This window comes from Eriocheir sinensis, unplaced genomic scaffold (genome assembly GCF_024679095.1).
Source record: "Eriocheir sinensis breed Jianghai 21 unplaced genomic scaffold, ASM2467909v1 Scaffold1490, whole genome shotgun sequence".
NCBI classification, from domain to species: domain Eukaryota; kingdom Metazoa; phylum Arthropoda; class Malacostraca; order Decapoda; family Varunidae; genus Eriocheir; species Eriocheir sinensis.
The window spans coordinates 50,001-62,898 of NW_026110840.1; the positions used below are offsets into that span (position 1 = coordinate 50,001).

A 12,898-nucleotide genomic window follows, 5' to 3' on the forward strand; every position below is an offset into this window, starting at 1 on the left:
TCGCGTGGATAAGAGATTGGCTCACTGACAGAAAACAACGAGTACTACTCAACGGACAGCCTTCCGATTGGCTACCAGTCACTAGTGGAGTGCCTCAAGGGTCAGTGCTGGGACCCATCCTCTTTATCATATATATCAATGACCTAGAATCAGGACTGAAATCCACAATATCGAAATTTGCAGATGACACCAAGGTGGGTGGAGATGGCCTCGCAAAGACCGACTGCGAAATCATTCAGAAAGACCTCAATCACATTATCGAAAGGTCGGAAAAATGGCAAATGTCTTTTAAATAGAAAAATCAAGCCTTGTCGACATTATTTTTTTAACTTTTTTTTCATTTCTGTTTTCTTTTTTTCGTTTCTTTTTCTTTTCATTTTTCGTCTTATATGTCTTCATTTCTTTCTGTCTTAAAATTTCTATCTGTTTTTTTTTTCTTTCCTTTATTCTTTTTCTTTCATTCTTTTTATTTTTCTGTTTCTTTCCTTCTCTTTCCTTTTTTTTCCTTTCAATTTACGTCTTTTTTGTCTCTCATTCTCTGTTTATTCTTATTTCTTTGTCTCTTTTGTTGTATTTATTTATTTTGTTGTCTTTATTTTCCTCCAGTTCACATTTTCTCTCATCTCCATTCTGTTTCCTCTTTCTCTCATTGGGCGTCTTATCCTGAACTTTTGGCACCGCTCCCCTCCCCCCCTCCCTCCTCTCCTCCACTGTTATCTCTCCCACTTTCATTCTCTTTTTTCATCCCTTCCTTCCATTACTCCCTTCTCCCTCATTTTCATTCCTTTCTTCCATGTTCTCTTTGTCAGCAAGTGGTCCTTCTAGTTCCTGCTTTCCCACTCTTCTCTTTCTCTTTCTTTCTTACTTTTCCTCATCTTTGTTCTTTCTCCTCTCATCTCTTATGCGTTCTCTCGTTTGCTTTTCTCCGGCCTTTGTTTCTTCTCTTTCCTCATCTTTCCTTTCGTCCTTATTCCCTTCCTTTGTTCTTTCTCCTCTACGTATTTTCCTCACCATCTTCCTCTTCTACTCTTTCTCCACCATTTCGATATTCTTCTTTGTTTTCCTCCCCTGTGTTCTCTCCCTCTCTCCTTCCTCTCTTTTTCCTCCATCCCAATCTCTCCTCATTCGTCCTCTACTACTCTTCGTCCCATACTTTCCTCCATCTCCTCTCATTCCCTCCTCCTAACTGCCTTCCTTCCCTCTCCTCATCTCCCAAATTCCCTTCCACGTGTCCTTCTCCTTTTTTACCCTCCCACTCTCCCTCCTCCCATCCTCCCCTCTCTTTATCTTCCTCCACCCTTTCCTCCCACCTTCACCCTTCCCTCCTTCCTCTCTCCCCTCAGTAGCTTCATTGACCTCCTTGACCTCTGCTGATGGCCTACGTCTCTCTCTCTCTCTCTCTCTCTCTCTCTCTCTCTCTCTCTCTCTCTCTCTCTCTCTCTCTCTCTCTCTCTCTCTCTCTCTCTCTCTCTCTCTCTCTCTCTCTCTCTCTCTCTCTCTCTCTCTCTCTCTCTCTCTCTCTCTCTCTCTCTCCTCTCTTAACTTCCATATTTTTCGTTGTTTTATCATCCATTATTTCCATGCTTTCATTATTGGTTTTCTTTACTCCTCCTTCTTTATTGCTTTGGCTGTTTCCTTTCATCATTCTTCTGTTTTTTTTTCAGTTGTTTTTTCTTATCGATTTCTGCGTTTCTTGTGGGAATTTCTTTGTTTTCCTTCCACTCTCTCTCTTTCTCTTCTTCCATCTTTCGTGTATTTCTTCTTCTCTTCCTCTCCTCACTTTCATGTTCTTTGTATATTGTTATTTTTTGCTATATATATATATATATAAATAAATATATAAATATAAATAAATATATAAATATAAATAAATATATAAAAATAAATAAATATATATATATATATATATATATATATATATATATATATAGCCGTTGTGGCGGCTTGGGCAGGATAAATCAGAAGACCCGTCTTGTTTTACTCGCTTTTAATATGCGTGTAAACCTGAGCGAGGTAAAGAATACATCTCATCAACACTTGTCAGACAACACAATACAACACTTACAGCTACATCAGATACACCAAATGTCATCTTATCCTAATACACCAAATGTCACCTTATCCTATGACACAACATCAAACTAATAATACTCACAATTATTGAGGGGTCTAATAATAGCCTTGTAATCCGCCGCAACGGACTTGCGCTTTGTCCCTTGTCTCCTCGCCTCCGGATGGAAGCCTCACCCTCCTATCCCTCGTCAAGTCGTGCAAAGGCGAAGTCGGAGGACACGTCCTCCACGTCTTCCCTTTCTTGCTTCCTCTAACAGTCTGCCTTCTCCGTTATTCCCTCACTCCCTTCAGGCCAGATTGTCCCCAGGACCAACAAGGGTGCCTCTGTCCGAGGGACCTAGGCCGTCTAATGGATTTTGTGACCTCTCGGGTCGAGGTGTCATAACATTCCAGACGATGAATTGCCTCCCATATCCCTTCTCACGTTACCTCTCTCTTCTCTCTTCGCTTCTCCACCTCCTCACTTCTCCACCTCCTTCATTCCCTATTCCCCTACATTACCACCTACCATTATAGTTACTATCTTACCTTATTACAAACATTTACCATCTTACATATACCATTATTACATGAAGACATTACGTGCAGTCCATAACGATATGACTTTACGTCATTAGTAACCCTCATACATACAACACATCGTAGGCGCGACTACATATATATATATATATATATATATATATATATATATATATATATATTTATATATATATATATATATATATATATATATATATATATATATATATATATATATATATATATATATACGTTCTTGCCTATTGCGCCATAGGCATCTTCCCAGTGGGGCCTGATGGTCGGCCCAAGGCTTCTTCAGGTGGGGCCTGATGGTCAGCCCAGCCGTTCTGGCGCAGGCAGTGTTTATAGTTTATATATATATATATATATATATATATATATATATATATAGATATATATATATATATATATATATATATATATATATATATATATATATATATATACTTTCTCTTTTCCCGTACTTGAGGTTCTTGGCTGAAAATAAATGACGTTTTTCTCAATCTAAAGAAAAGCCTTCCGAAGTCACGATTTTCCGTGCAGTAAATGGCAATTGTTGTTTGTTTTGGCATTGTTGTTTTAAGTTGGCAATGTTGTTTTAAGTGTTGTTGTGTCATCTATGAATCTTATCCTGTTGTTTCTTTTCAGGATGTGTAAACAAGTCTGGTTTTGAAGTCAACAGTATCTAATGTCACCTGAAAATGTCTGAACAAGAACAAGCGTGTGCTGCATGGTGGTGGTGGTCGTCATGGAAGCAGAGATGCGAAGATTCAACCGTTTACAGATTCCACATGGCAGAAGGTGCAGACTATTCCATGGAGTCGACTGAAATATGGAGGCACTTCAAAGTATTGCGACGTAGCTGCATCTCTGCCTCCGGAACTAAACAGCTCTCGCCCTGGGTACGTACCACAAGCATTGCCATAGTTGTTCGATCCCTGGCTCTTAGTGGTGATCATTAATGGAAGGTGAGGAGGAGTTGTCTTGTCTTTCTCTTCTTCCATGTTTTGCGTTTTTTTCTCTTCCTCTCCTCACTTTCATGTTCTTTGTGGATTTTTTTTGCTATCTACTTTTTTCTCTTTCCTCTTTCTTTTCCTTTTCTTTCTTGTGTATTTTCGTCTCTTTGTCTATTCCTTTTCTTCACGTTCTAGTATTTTCTCTTTCTTTCTTTCTATCCTTTTCTTCCTTTCTTCACTCGTGTCCTGTGTAAACACTTGATTTTCTATTCTTTTTATATATGTTTATTATTTTGTTTGATTGTTCATGTTTTATTCGCCTCAAATTTGCATGTGAATTGAGTGTAATGAAAAGTAATAAGAGTGTGTGTGTGTGTGTGTGTGTGTGTGTGTGTGTGTGTGTGTGTGTGTGTGTGTGTGTGTGTGATCAGTATCCATGACGTAGAGAGACCCTTGTTTTTTTCTTTTCTTCCTTGTTTGGTCTCGCAATGGTTTATGCTTCCTGATTTTATATATACACTTTAACCCTCTCTTCACCATCCTGGCTTCAGTTTGGGATCAACGACACCGTGTTTCTTAACTTTTCCCTCTGCTCGTATACATATTTATTTTCTCCTTTTTTCTCCTTTTTTCTCCTTTTATTAATCTTTGTGAGTCGCTTCCTGTTGTGTTTTCTAGTCGATGGTTTGGCGGAAGCGTGGGAGACGACATAGACGAGGAGGAGGAAGATGAGGAGGAGGAGGAGGAGGAGCGAAAGGAAAAGGAGGAGGAGGAGGAGTTTTTTCTTCTCTTTTATGGAGGGGCGTGACAGATTAACGAGGGACTGAGTTTACCTCCGAGAAAAAAGAAAATCATATTTCTTATTATGGTGTGAGGGAGGAAGATAAGGAGAAGGAGCAGGGTAGGGCGGAGGAAGGCGGTGTGGCGGGAGGCGGAGGAGGACTAGAAGGGTTGTGTACGGAAGCGAAGAGGAATGGGAGACAAGGGAATGGAAAGGAGGAAAGAGAAGGAGGGGGGGGAAAAAGGAGGAGGACTAGTATGGGGTATATAGAAGAGGAATGAGAAGACAAGGAGAGGAACGAAGGGGTTAGGGGGAAGGGGGGCTGTTGGCTAGGATACTTGAGGGGTGCGGGAGGTGAAGGGCGGATGGGTTAGTGATATATGATGTTTACGGTAAAGAAATTATATAAGGGAAACGGAAGCCGCCCCTTTGTTTGCCATTGTGTGTTTAATGATCCTAATAATAATAATGATAATGATGATGATAATGATGATGACGAGAGAGTTAATATTTATAATTCGAGCAGAAAATCACGTATATATAATGAATCATGAGACCTAGAAAAATGAATGGAAAGTAAGGAAAAGAAAGGATAAAGAAAGAAGTGGGGAAAGAAAAGGAAGAAGAAGGATGAGAAAAGGAATGAGGGGAAAGGAAGGAAGATGGAGAAAAAAATGAACATTAAAAGTAAGGAATAAGGAAAAATGAACGAAAATTGAGTAAAGAAGGAAAGAGAAGGAAAGCAGTGAGGAATAAAAGCTGAATAGAGATGAGAAGGGGAAGGAGAAGAAAGGAAAGAGGATGGAGGAAAAAAATAAACATAAAAAGTAAGAAATGAGCAAAAATGAACGAAAACTGAGAAAAGAAGGAAAAGGAAAGCAGTGAGAAAAACACGAGGAATAGAGATGAGAAGAGGAAGGAGAGGAAAGAAGATGGAGGAAAAAATAAACATAAAAAGTGAGGAATAAGCAAAAATGAACGAAAATTGAGAAAAAGAAGAAGGAAAGCAGTGAGAAAAAACGAGGAATAGAGGTGAGAAGAGGAAGGAGAGGAAAGAAGATGGAGGAAAAAATAAACATAAAAAGTGAGGAATAAGCAAAAATGAACGAAAATTGAGAAAAAGAAGAAGGAAAGCAGTGAGAAAAAACGAGGAATAGAGGTGAGAAGAGGAAGGAGAATAAAGGAAAGAAGATGGAGGAATAAAATAAACATAAAAAGTGAGGAATAAGGAAGAATGAACGGAAATTGAGAAAATGAAGGAGAAGGAAAGCAGTGAGAAAAAACGAGGAAAAGAGATGAGAAGAGGAAGGAGAGGAAAGGAAGGAAGATGGAGGAATAAAATAAACATAAAAAGTGAGGAATAAGGAAAAATGAACAAAATTTGAGAAAAAAAAAAAGAAAAACGTGAGGAAAAAACGAGGAATAGAGATGAGAAAAGGAGAGGAATAAAAGATGAAAAAAAGTAAGCAAAACGGAAACACAGTTGATTCTTTAATGTCCTCTTTCTACGTTATTCACTTCCTCTATATTTTTTTTTTACTTCTTTTTGCTCCTTCTGGCCGCTACTTTTTTTGTTTTGTTTTTGTAATTCCGTCCAGCGAGATGACAAACGAGCAATGTATAATGTATAAGCTTTCTCGTCTTTTTTTGTATAGTTTTTTGTTTCTTTTTATTTTCGTCTTTCTCTCTGAATGGTTTTTTGGGCCATTGGATTTATCTGATATTTCCGCGTTAGTCTTTTTTCCGCTCAAAATAATCTTATTCTTTCTCTTCTTTTTCATTTTTACACACACACACACACACACACACACACACACACACACACACACACACACACACACACACACACACACACACACACACACTGCTCTCACATTCTGTTCTTTCAATTTTGTCATTTTTCACATATTCGTTCTTTCTTTCATGTTGCAGCGACTTCCCTTTCCTTTTATTTATTCCTCATTCTGTTTTCTTATTTTTCTCTCCATTCATGAAAGCTGTTTCCTCTTCTTACCTAAACACTTTTCTTTGATCATTTTATTTCCTCGCTCCATTATCCTTTTTTCTCAGCCTTCATAACTATTTTCTACCTTTCCTGCTAAGTATCCTCTACAGTACTTCTTTGATTTTCTTCTCCAACTTTCCTTCCTCTCTTACTATCCTTCTTTCAGTAATTCAGTTTCGTACTCTAAGGCTTTCCCACATTACCCATGCCACATACAGATCCCTCGGTAGTATACTTGTAGCTGTGTCTGTGTCTCTCGCTGTCTAGTGTTATCTACTGCGAAAGAAGAGGCGACGCATAGACCAGTAGACCCTTCGTAGTCAGTACCGCTACTACGAAAAACTTTGCGCTATAGAGTTACCGTCAACCGCATCGCATTTAGTGTCCTTACAACAAAGATTAATGTTCTTGTATATCGTCAACCGCTTCCCTACGCCCTTACAACGGAGAATCCTGCCCTTAAGGTATCGTTTCCAAGAAGTTTTAGTGTACGGTGAAATTCTTCGTCCTTCATTCTTTGTCGGGAAAAATGCGGCACGGAAGAAAACGAAGTCGACGGATACTGTTTCGTTTTACTTCGGTGCAAGGAGAGAGGGATGACGTGTGTGTGTGTGTGTGTGTGTGTGTGTGTGTGTGTGTGTGTGTTACGAGGCTAATGCAGAATTAAAATTAAAACCGGAAATAGTTCTCGCCCTATTTTCATGAGTTCTCCCTTTTTACCGCCTCCTCCTCCTCCTGCTCCTCCTGCAACATCACCTAAACCTCCTCCTCCTCCTCCTCCTCCTCCTCCTCGTGTCTCCGTCCCCACGCCGCTAAATCATTACCTGGGAGTCTGCAGGTGTCGCGCACGGCCTTAACACCTGGGGAGCCAAATAGCGTCCTAATTAAGCAATCAATTCCCTGCCTTAAAGGTGTATGAGGCCACTAATTGAACTTGAAGGTGTTGGCGCTGCTGGGGAACACTACTGCGGCGGGAGCTGTCTGGGTGCGCGGCGTGAGGGGGGGAGGTGAGAAGGTGGAAGGGGAAGGGAACGGTAGATGGGGACGACTCTAACGGGGATGATGGCAACGGTGAGGAAGAGGAAGGCGAGAAAGAGGATTGGCATGGGAAGGGTGATGGGGGGAGGGGGGGCAACTGGAGCGGAAGATACAGTCGATGTGAGAAGAGGAATGAGTGAAGGAGGAAGTAGTAGGGAAGATGATAGAGGTGGGAAAAGGAAGGAGAGAAGGGTGGGGAAGGGGAGAAGAGGATGAGAGTGAGAAAGATGCTGGCAGGTAGGATAGCAGAGGTATGAAAGGGAGGAGGATAGGAGGGACAAGAGGAAGGTTGAGGGTGAGGTTGGCAGGGTGAATGAGGGGAAGGGGGAGAGAGCGAGTGTAATGACAGAGTAGGCGGCAGGGGTGAAGAGATGAAGGGCCCTGTGTGTTTGTTTGTCACTGGTGCTTGCAGAGGTGTGATTGTCATTAACTCTCTCTCTCTCTCTCTCTCTCTCTCTCTCTCTCTCTCTCTCTCTCTCTCTCTCTCTCTCTCTCTCTCTCTCTCTCTCTCTCTCTCTCTCTCTCTCTCTCTCTCTCTCTCTCTCTCTCTCTCTCTCTCTCTCTCTCATTTTGGTTCGTTATCGAGAGAGAGAGGACACACTCTTGCCTGGTTCTTTGTATCTTTACGTTCTCACCAATCAGACGCGCAATAAACGTCTGATAAATTAAGACTACCACTTACTGCGCCGAAGATTAGCCACCAATAAGGTCCTGGAGAGAGAGAGAGAGAGAGAGCCTGACCGCGTTATCAACAAGGACAACATCATCCGTCACGTCTCTCTCTCTCTCTCTCTCTCTCTCTCTCTCTCTCTCTCTCTCTCTCTCTCTCTCTCTCTCTCTCTCTCTCTCTCTCTCTCTCTCTCTCTCTCTCTCTCTCTCTCTCTCTCTCTCTCTCTCTCTCTCTCTCTCTCTCTCTCTCTCCTGTTTCTTTTTATCTTTCTGTAGGTCTTTTTTTTGCCTAGTGTTTGTTGGTTATATAGAGAGAGAGAGAGAGCATTAAGATATATACTGGTTGATACTTTACAATTAGTGGGGCATTACCTCATTATATACTTCCCTAATGAATACCAGGTTATGTTCTTAATTACTAACACTAACTAATTACCTACTACTAACTCACTACCTGCCTATTGCTACCTTCTAACTTACTAGCTGATCCATAGACGAAAGGTGACGTGTATTACTTTAAGCACAGGTGTATATGCCTTTATAAACACACTTAAGTTATTCTCTCAGGTCTAAATTTCAAGGCAAGTAGCAGCTAGATTGCCTCATTAACTCACAAAAGGTAAACACATTCAAGGTAAAGATTTGATGATGTGTTTATAGCAGAGAGAACAATTAGATCATTTAAATATCTCTAGGAGTTTATTGTGTTGTTTAGGCCGGTAAGCAGAACCAGTTTAACGTTTTGTAGATATGTCCTGTGGTCTATATTTGCTTCTTAATGTTGTGTTTATTGCCAGGAGCGCGATTAGGTATCTTTAAACATCTCCAGCAGAGAGTGGTAATATTGCGGTTAGTCAGGCAGAAGTAGTTTTATGTTGCTTTAAAGAGATGTCATTTGGTCTAGACTCGCCCCATAATAAAACAAAAATGGCCTCAGAACGGCTAAAGATATCCCAGAGACTTTCCTTCTTTTGTATGTTCAAGGGTTTCTTTGCATCTTGCTAGGCGAAGGTTGGTCAGTCTCAAGGTCTGATCAAATCTATTAAATGAAAGGCCACACGCATCTCGAAGCGCTACTATCTTATGTTGAACCTTAGAACCTGACGAAAGGGTTGTGATGCTTTGCCTAGTGTGGGAGATTGTGGGGGAGTGCCGCTTCATGTTGTGGGTGACTGATAAATAGATTTTTGGTAAAACGTTGTAGAGAAAGCATATTTTTTTTGTTGTGGGAGGTTGGAGAGGTTGAGAAAGATGGTATTCCGTTCTGGGAGGTGGGAATGATAAAGAAAATCATCATTAAAGGTTGTATGAGTGATTGCGAAAGGGGTTGTTAAGTGATTAATATAGAAAGACAGCATAATTTTTGGGTTACATGAGGGTTCAGAAAAGATATTGTGCTGTTGTATGAGGTTGAAGGGGTTGAGAAAGACGTCATTAGGGGTTGAATAATAAGCCAGTGGGTATTAGGATGGGTCGTAAGGTGATTGGGGTGTGGACGAGGCGTGGGGGAGGATGGGTGAGGAGGATGTGTGAGGGAGGGTATCACGGGTGGATGAGTGGATGTGAGTCGTGATCCTACCTACAAAGGACGCCGAAGGACCATTTAGGGATCAGACTAAGGGCGTAGGGAGCTTAGAGGAGGAACGGAAGTTAGGGGCCATGAAGGAGGAGGACGAGGGGGAGGAGGAGGAGGAGGAGGAGGAGGAGGAGGGTGTAAGGGGACAGTAACGAGTTAAAATTCCATAAGTATCTGAATCTTTTCGAGGGGAATCCTAAAGAGTACTAAATCCTAGGTTCTCAAGCGTCCCTGGTCCTGGAATCCTTTAGAGAGTTCCTTATCCTCCTGACCCTTGGATTCCTAAGTGTCCCGCGTCCCAAGGATCTCCCGCCGCCCGTATCCTTCGTCCCTCGCTGTCTCCTTCGCCTCATCCATCTTATCAGCACGAATTCCTCCTCTCCTCCAACTCTCTTTCTCTTCTCTCTCGCTCTTTCGCATTTTCTTTCTCTCTATCTATGCATTTATTTTTTTCGACATCGGTTTTCTCATCTTTATTTCACATCGTCAGTCCTCTATTCCTTCTTTCCCTTTCTATACGTTGTCTCCTTTCTTTATCCTTCGTTCTTTTCCTTTCACTTCCTCGTTCTGTCACTATCCCATCTCTTCCCTCCCTCTCCCTCCCTCACTCCCTGTACCCCCGTCGTCTGTGGGTCCCTGGGCGGCCATAACACCGTAGCCTGAGCCTTGTTGGGGAGCCTCGCGTTGACTCAGTAAAATAAACGTTTCCAGAGGTCAACACGGGGCGGGCGGCGGCCAGGCGAGGCTCCCCGAATGCAGGTACTGAGTCAACACGGTCAGGGCACAATCCCGCTGGGCCGAAGAAGGGGTTGGAGTATGGGGTTGGAAGGTAGGCATAGGAGAAGAGTGAAAGAATAAGAGCAAGGGGAGAAGGGAAGTGGAAGGGGGTGAAGAAAGAGTAAGGAAGAGTGGTTTTGGAGGGAGTATATGGGGAGGGAATATAAAAGCCGCAAGGGAGACATATGAGAGGGCTGAAGGAATAGGAGCAAGGAAAAATGAAAGTGGAAGAGAGTGAATCATGAGGTTTAAGTATGTAGGGTAAAAGAGGTGGAGAATAGGACAAGAAAGAGTGGATACAGAAGGCGTAGAAATAGAAGAGAAGCAACAGCTGGTGTATTAGTTTTCATAAAGGAGGCTGAGCAAGGGAGGGAGGCAGGGAGGAGATGAGGGATGAAAGGAGGTAAGTTAAGGGTCAAGGGAGGAGAAAGACTTAGGGGATAATGCAAGGCAGGAAGGATGTGGAGAAGCCAAGAAGGAAGGAAGTTGGAAAGTCTAAAACAACAAATTTAGCAGACGCGTTAGTCTTCATAACAAGGGAAAAAGAGAGAGCGAGCAAGGGAGGCGGGGGGAGACGAGAGATAAGAAAGGGGGAACGGAGAAAGGACGTGGAGGAGAGAAGGAGAAAGGGTCGTAGAAGGGGCAGGAGAAGGTTGAAGGGGCAGGAGGTCAGTTGGAGAGCTGTCTTTCATAAGGAAGTGTTTGAAAAGGCATTATTGTTTCTGGAAAATGAGACGAGTTCTGTGTGGCAAGGAAAAGGTCGTCATTATTTTTTTCCTGCCGCTGCTTTCCTAATTATCGTCTTTTTGCACTTATTTATTTTTTCCCGTTTAGTTTGTGTTGAAATATTGAAGTTTTCTGCTAGTGGTTTTTATTTATTTATTTATTTATCAGTATATTTTTTTCACTGTAGTTTGGGTTGCGTTGTTTAAGTTTTCTCTAATAGTTCTGAATCGTATTTTATTGCCAGTTATTCCTATATTTTTTTGTTTTAGTCAATGTTGAAATATAAGTTTTCTGAAAGTGGTCCTGAATCGTATATTTTATCATTTATTTATATATTTTCAGTCTAGTTTGTGTGTAAATATCTAAGTTCGCTGCACGTCGTTCTGAACCATATTTTCTCTTCTTTTCCAGAGGAGCGAAGAAGCGCAAAAGAGAGGGAAAAAAGATCAGTCGGTCGGCGTGCTGGTCGGTCGGTAGTGGGCGTCCGCGGGGTCAGTCGGCATGGCGTGGCTGGTGAGTTTAAGCAAATATTCTTCCTCCCTGTGCTTGTAGGTCCGCCGCGGGTTCCTTCGTGTTTATCCCAATATACATAATGTTGAATCATGTACGGACGGGCGGACGGACTGACGGGGAGCTGCTGTACGTGTGTGTGTGTATGTGTGTGTGTGTGTGTGTGTGTGGAGGCGAGAGATGAGGTGGTTGCTTTGGGATATGTTAAGTAGCGCCTCTTCGTCCATTGCTGAGCGGATGTGCGAAGAGTGAATGCAAATTGGTCCGCGTGTGTTTTTGCTTTATCCTGTGTTTACTGTTTTGCGTTCTCGGCGGCGGTATTCAAATGAGGGCGAGGAAAAAACAAATACATATGAGGGAAAGTGTTTGTGTTTGGCTTGAGAGGGGGAGGGAGGGAGGGAGAGGGGAGGCAGGGAGGGGGAAAGGGGAAGGTAGTGAGGGAGGGAGTGGAAGGCAAGGAGAGAGGGGTCTGAATGAAAGGAAGGAAGGACAGTAGCTGAATTAGGGTGCAACAGGGAGGAGTCGGTGTGAGGCAGGCTCCTAAAACTTTGGGTGAGGTGAGGTGAGAGGAGGCTGGAAGTGAGGCCTTGAGGAGGAGCCGAGTGAGGCCGGGAGAGGGGGTAATGTGAGGGGTGAGGTAGGTACATGATTATAAGAATGAGGTGAGGCAGAATAAAGGAAATATGAGGGAGGCCTGAAGGTGAAAATTAGATATAGAGTGGATATTTTTTTATGAGAGACGGATCGAAGGCTACAAAGGAAAACAGGGAAAGATGCAAAAAATAAAAGGGACATCTTCCTCCGCCCCTTCCTCTTCCTTGTCTTCCTTTTCTTCGTCTTCACATTCGTTGTCATCTTTCTTTTTCGCCTACCCCTCTCTCATGGTGGTAGTGGGAGTGGTGGTGGTAGTGATGGTGGTGGTGGTGGTGGTGATGAGTTGGCGTATGTTGCAGTCTATTGTTGGTTATTATTTGTTGTTGTCATACGAGGAAGTGATAGACTTATATGTGATTTTCTGTGTGTGTTTGTGTGAGTGTGTGTGTGTGTGTGTGTGTGTGTGTGTGTGTGTGTGTGTGTGTGTGTGTGTGTATTAACAAATATGATGCAGGAGGAAAAGTGCGCATGTAACACTAGTAAGAACAGTGGCAGCTACGACAGCAGCAATATCAATAACAAAAATAACAACAACTCACACTCGACCTTGGCCTCAGAATCGCGACGCTTAACTCAAGGTCACGCAATCTCAC

General features: G+C 42.4%; 1 long non-coding RNA gene across 2 annotated transcripts in view; it reads left to right on the top strand.

The window, feature by feature from the left end:
* The window catches only part of LOC126990201 (uncharacterized), a 54,659-nt gene extending 42,847 nt beyond the window's left edge, over nucleotides 1-11,812 (top strand). Inside the window, exons 4-5 of one of the 2 annotated variants that reach the window (XR_007744110.1) lie at nucleotides 3,262-3,581; nucleotides 11,553-11,812. This is a non-coding gene — a long non-coding RNA (uncharacterized LOC126990201). The remainder of the gene's footprint in view (nucleotides 1-3,261; nucleotides 3,582-11,552) is intronic. The other variant, XR_007744109.1, reaches the window with a different exon arrangement.
* Nucleotides 11,813-12,898: the final 1,086 nt, after the last annotated feature.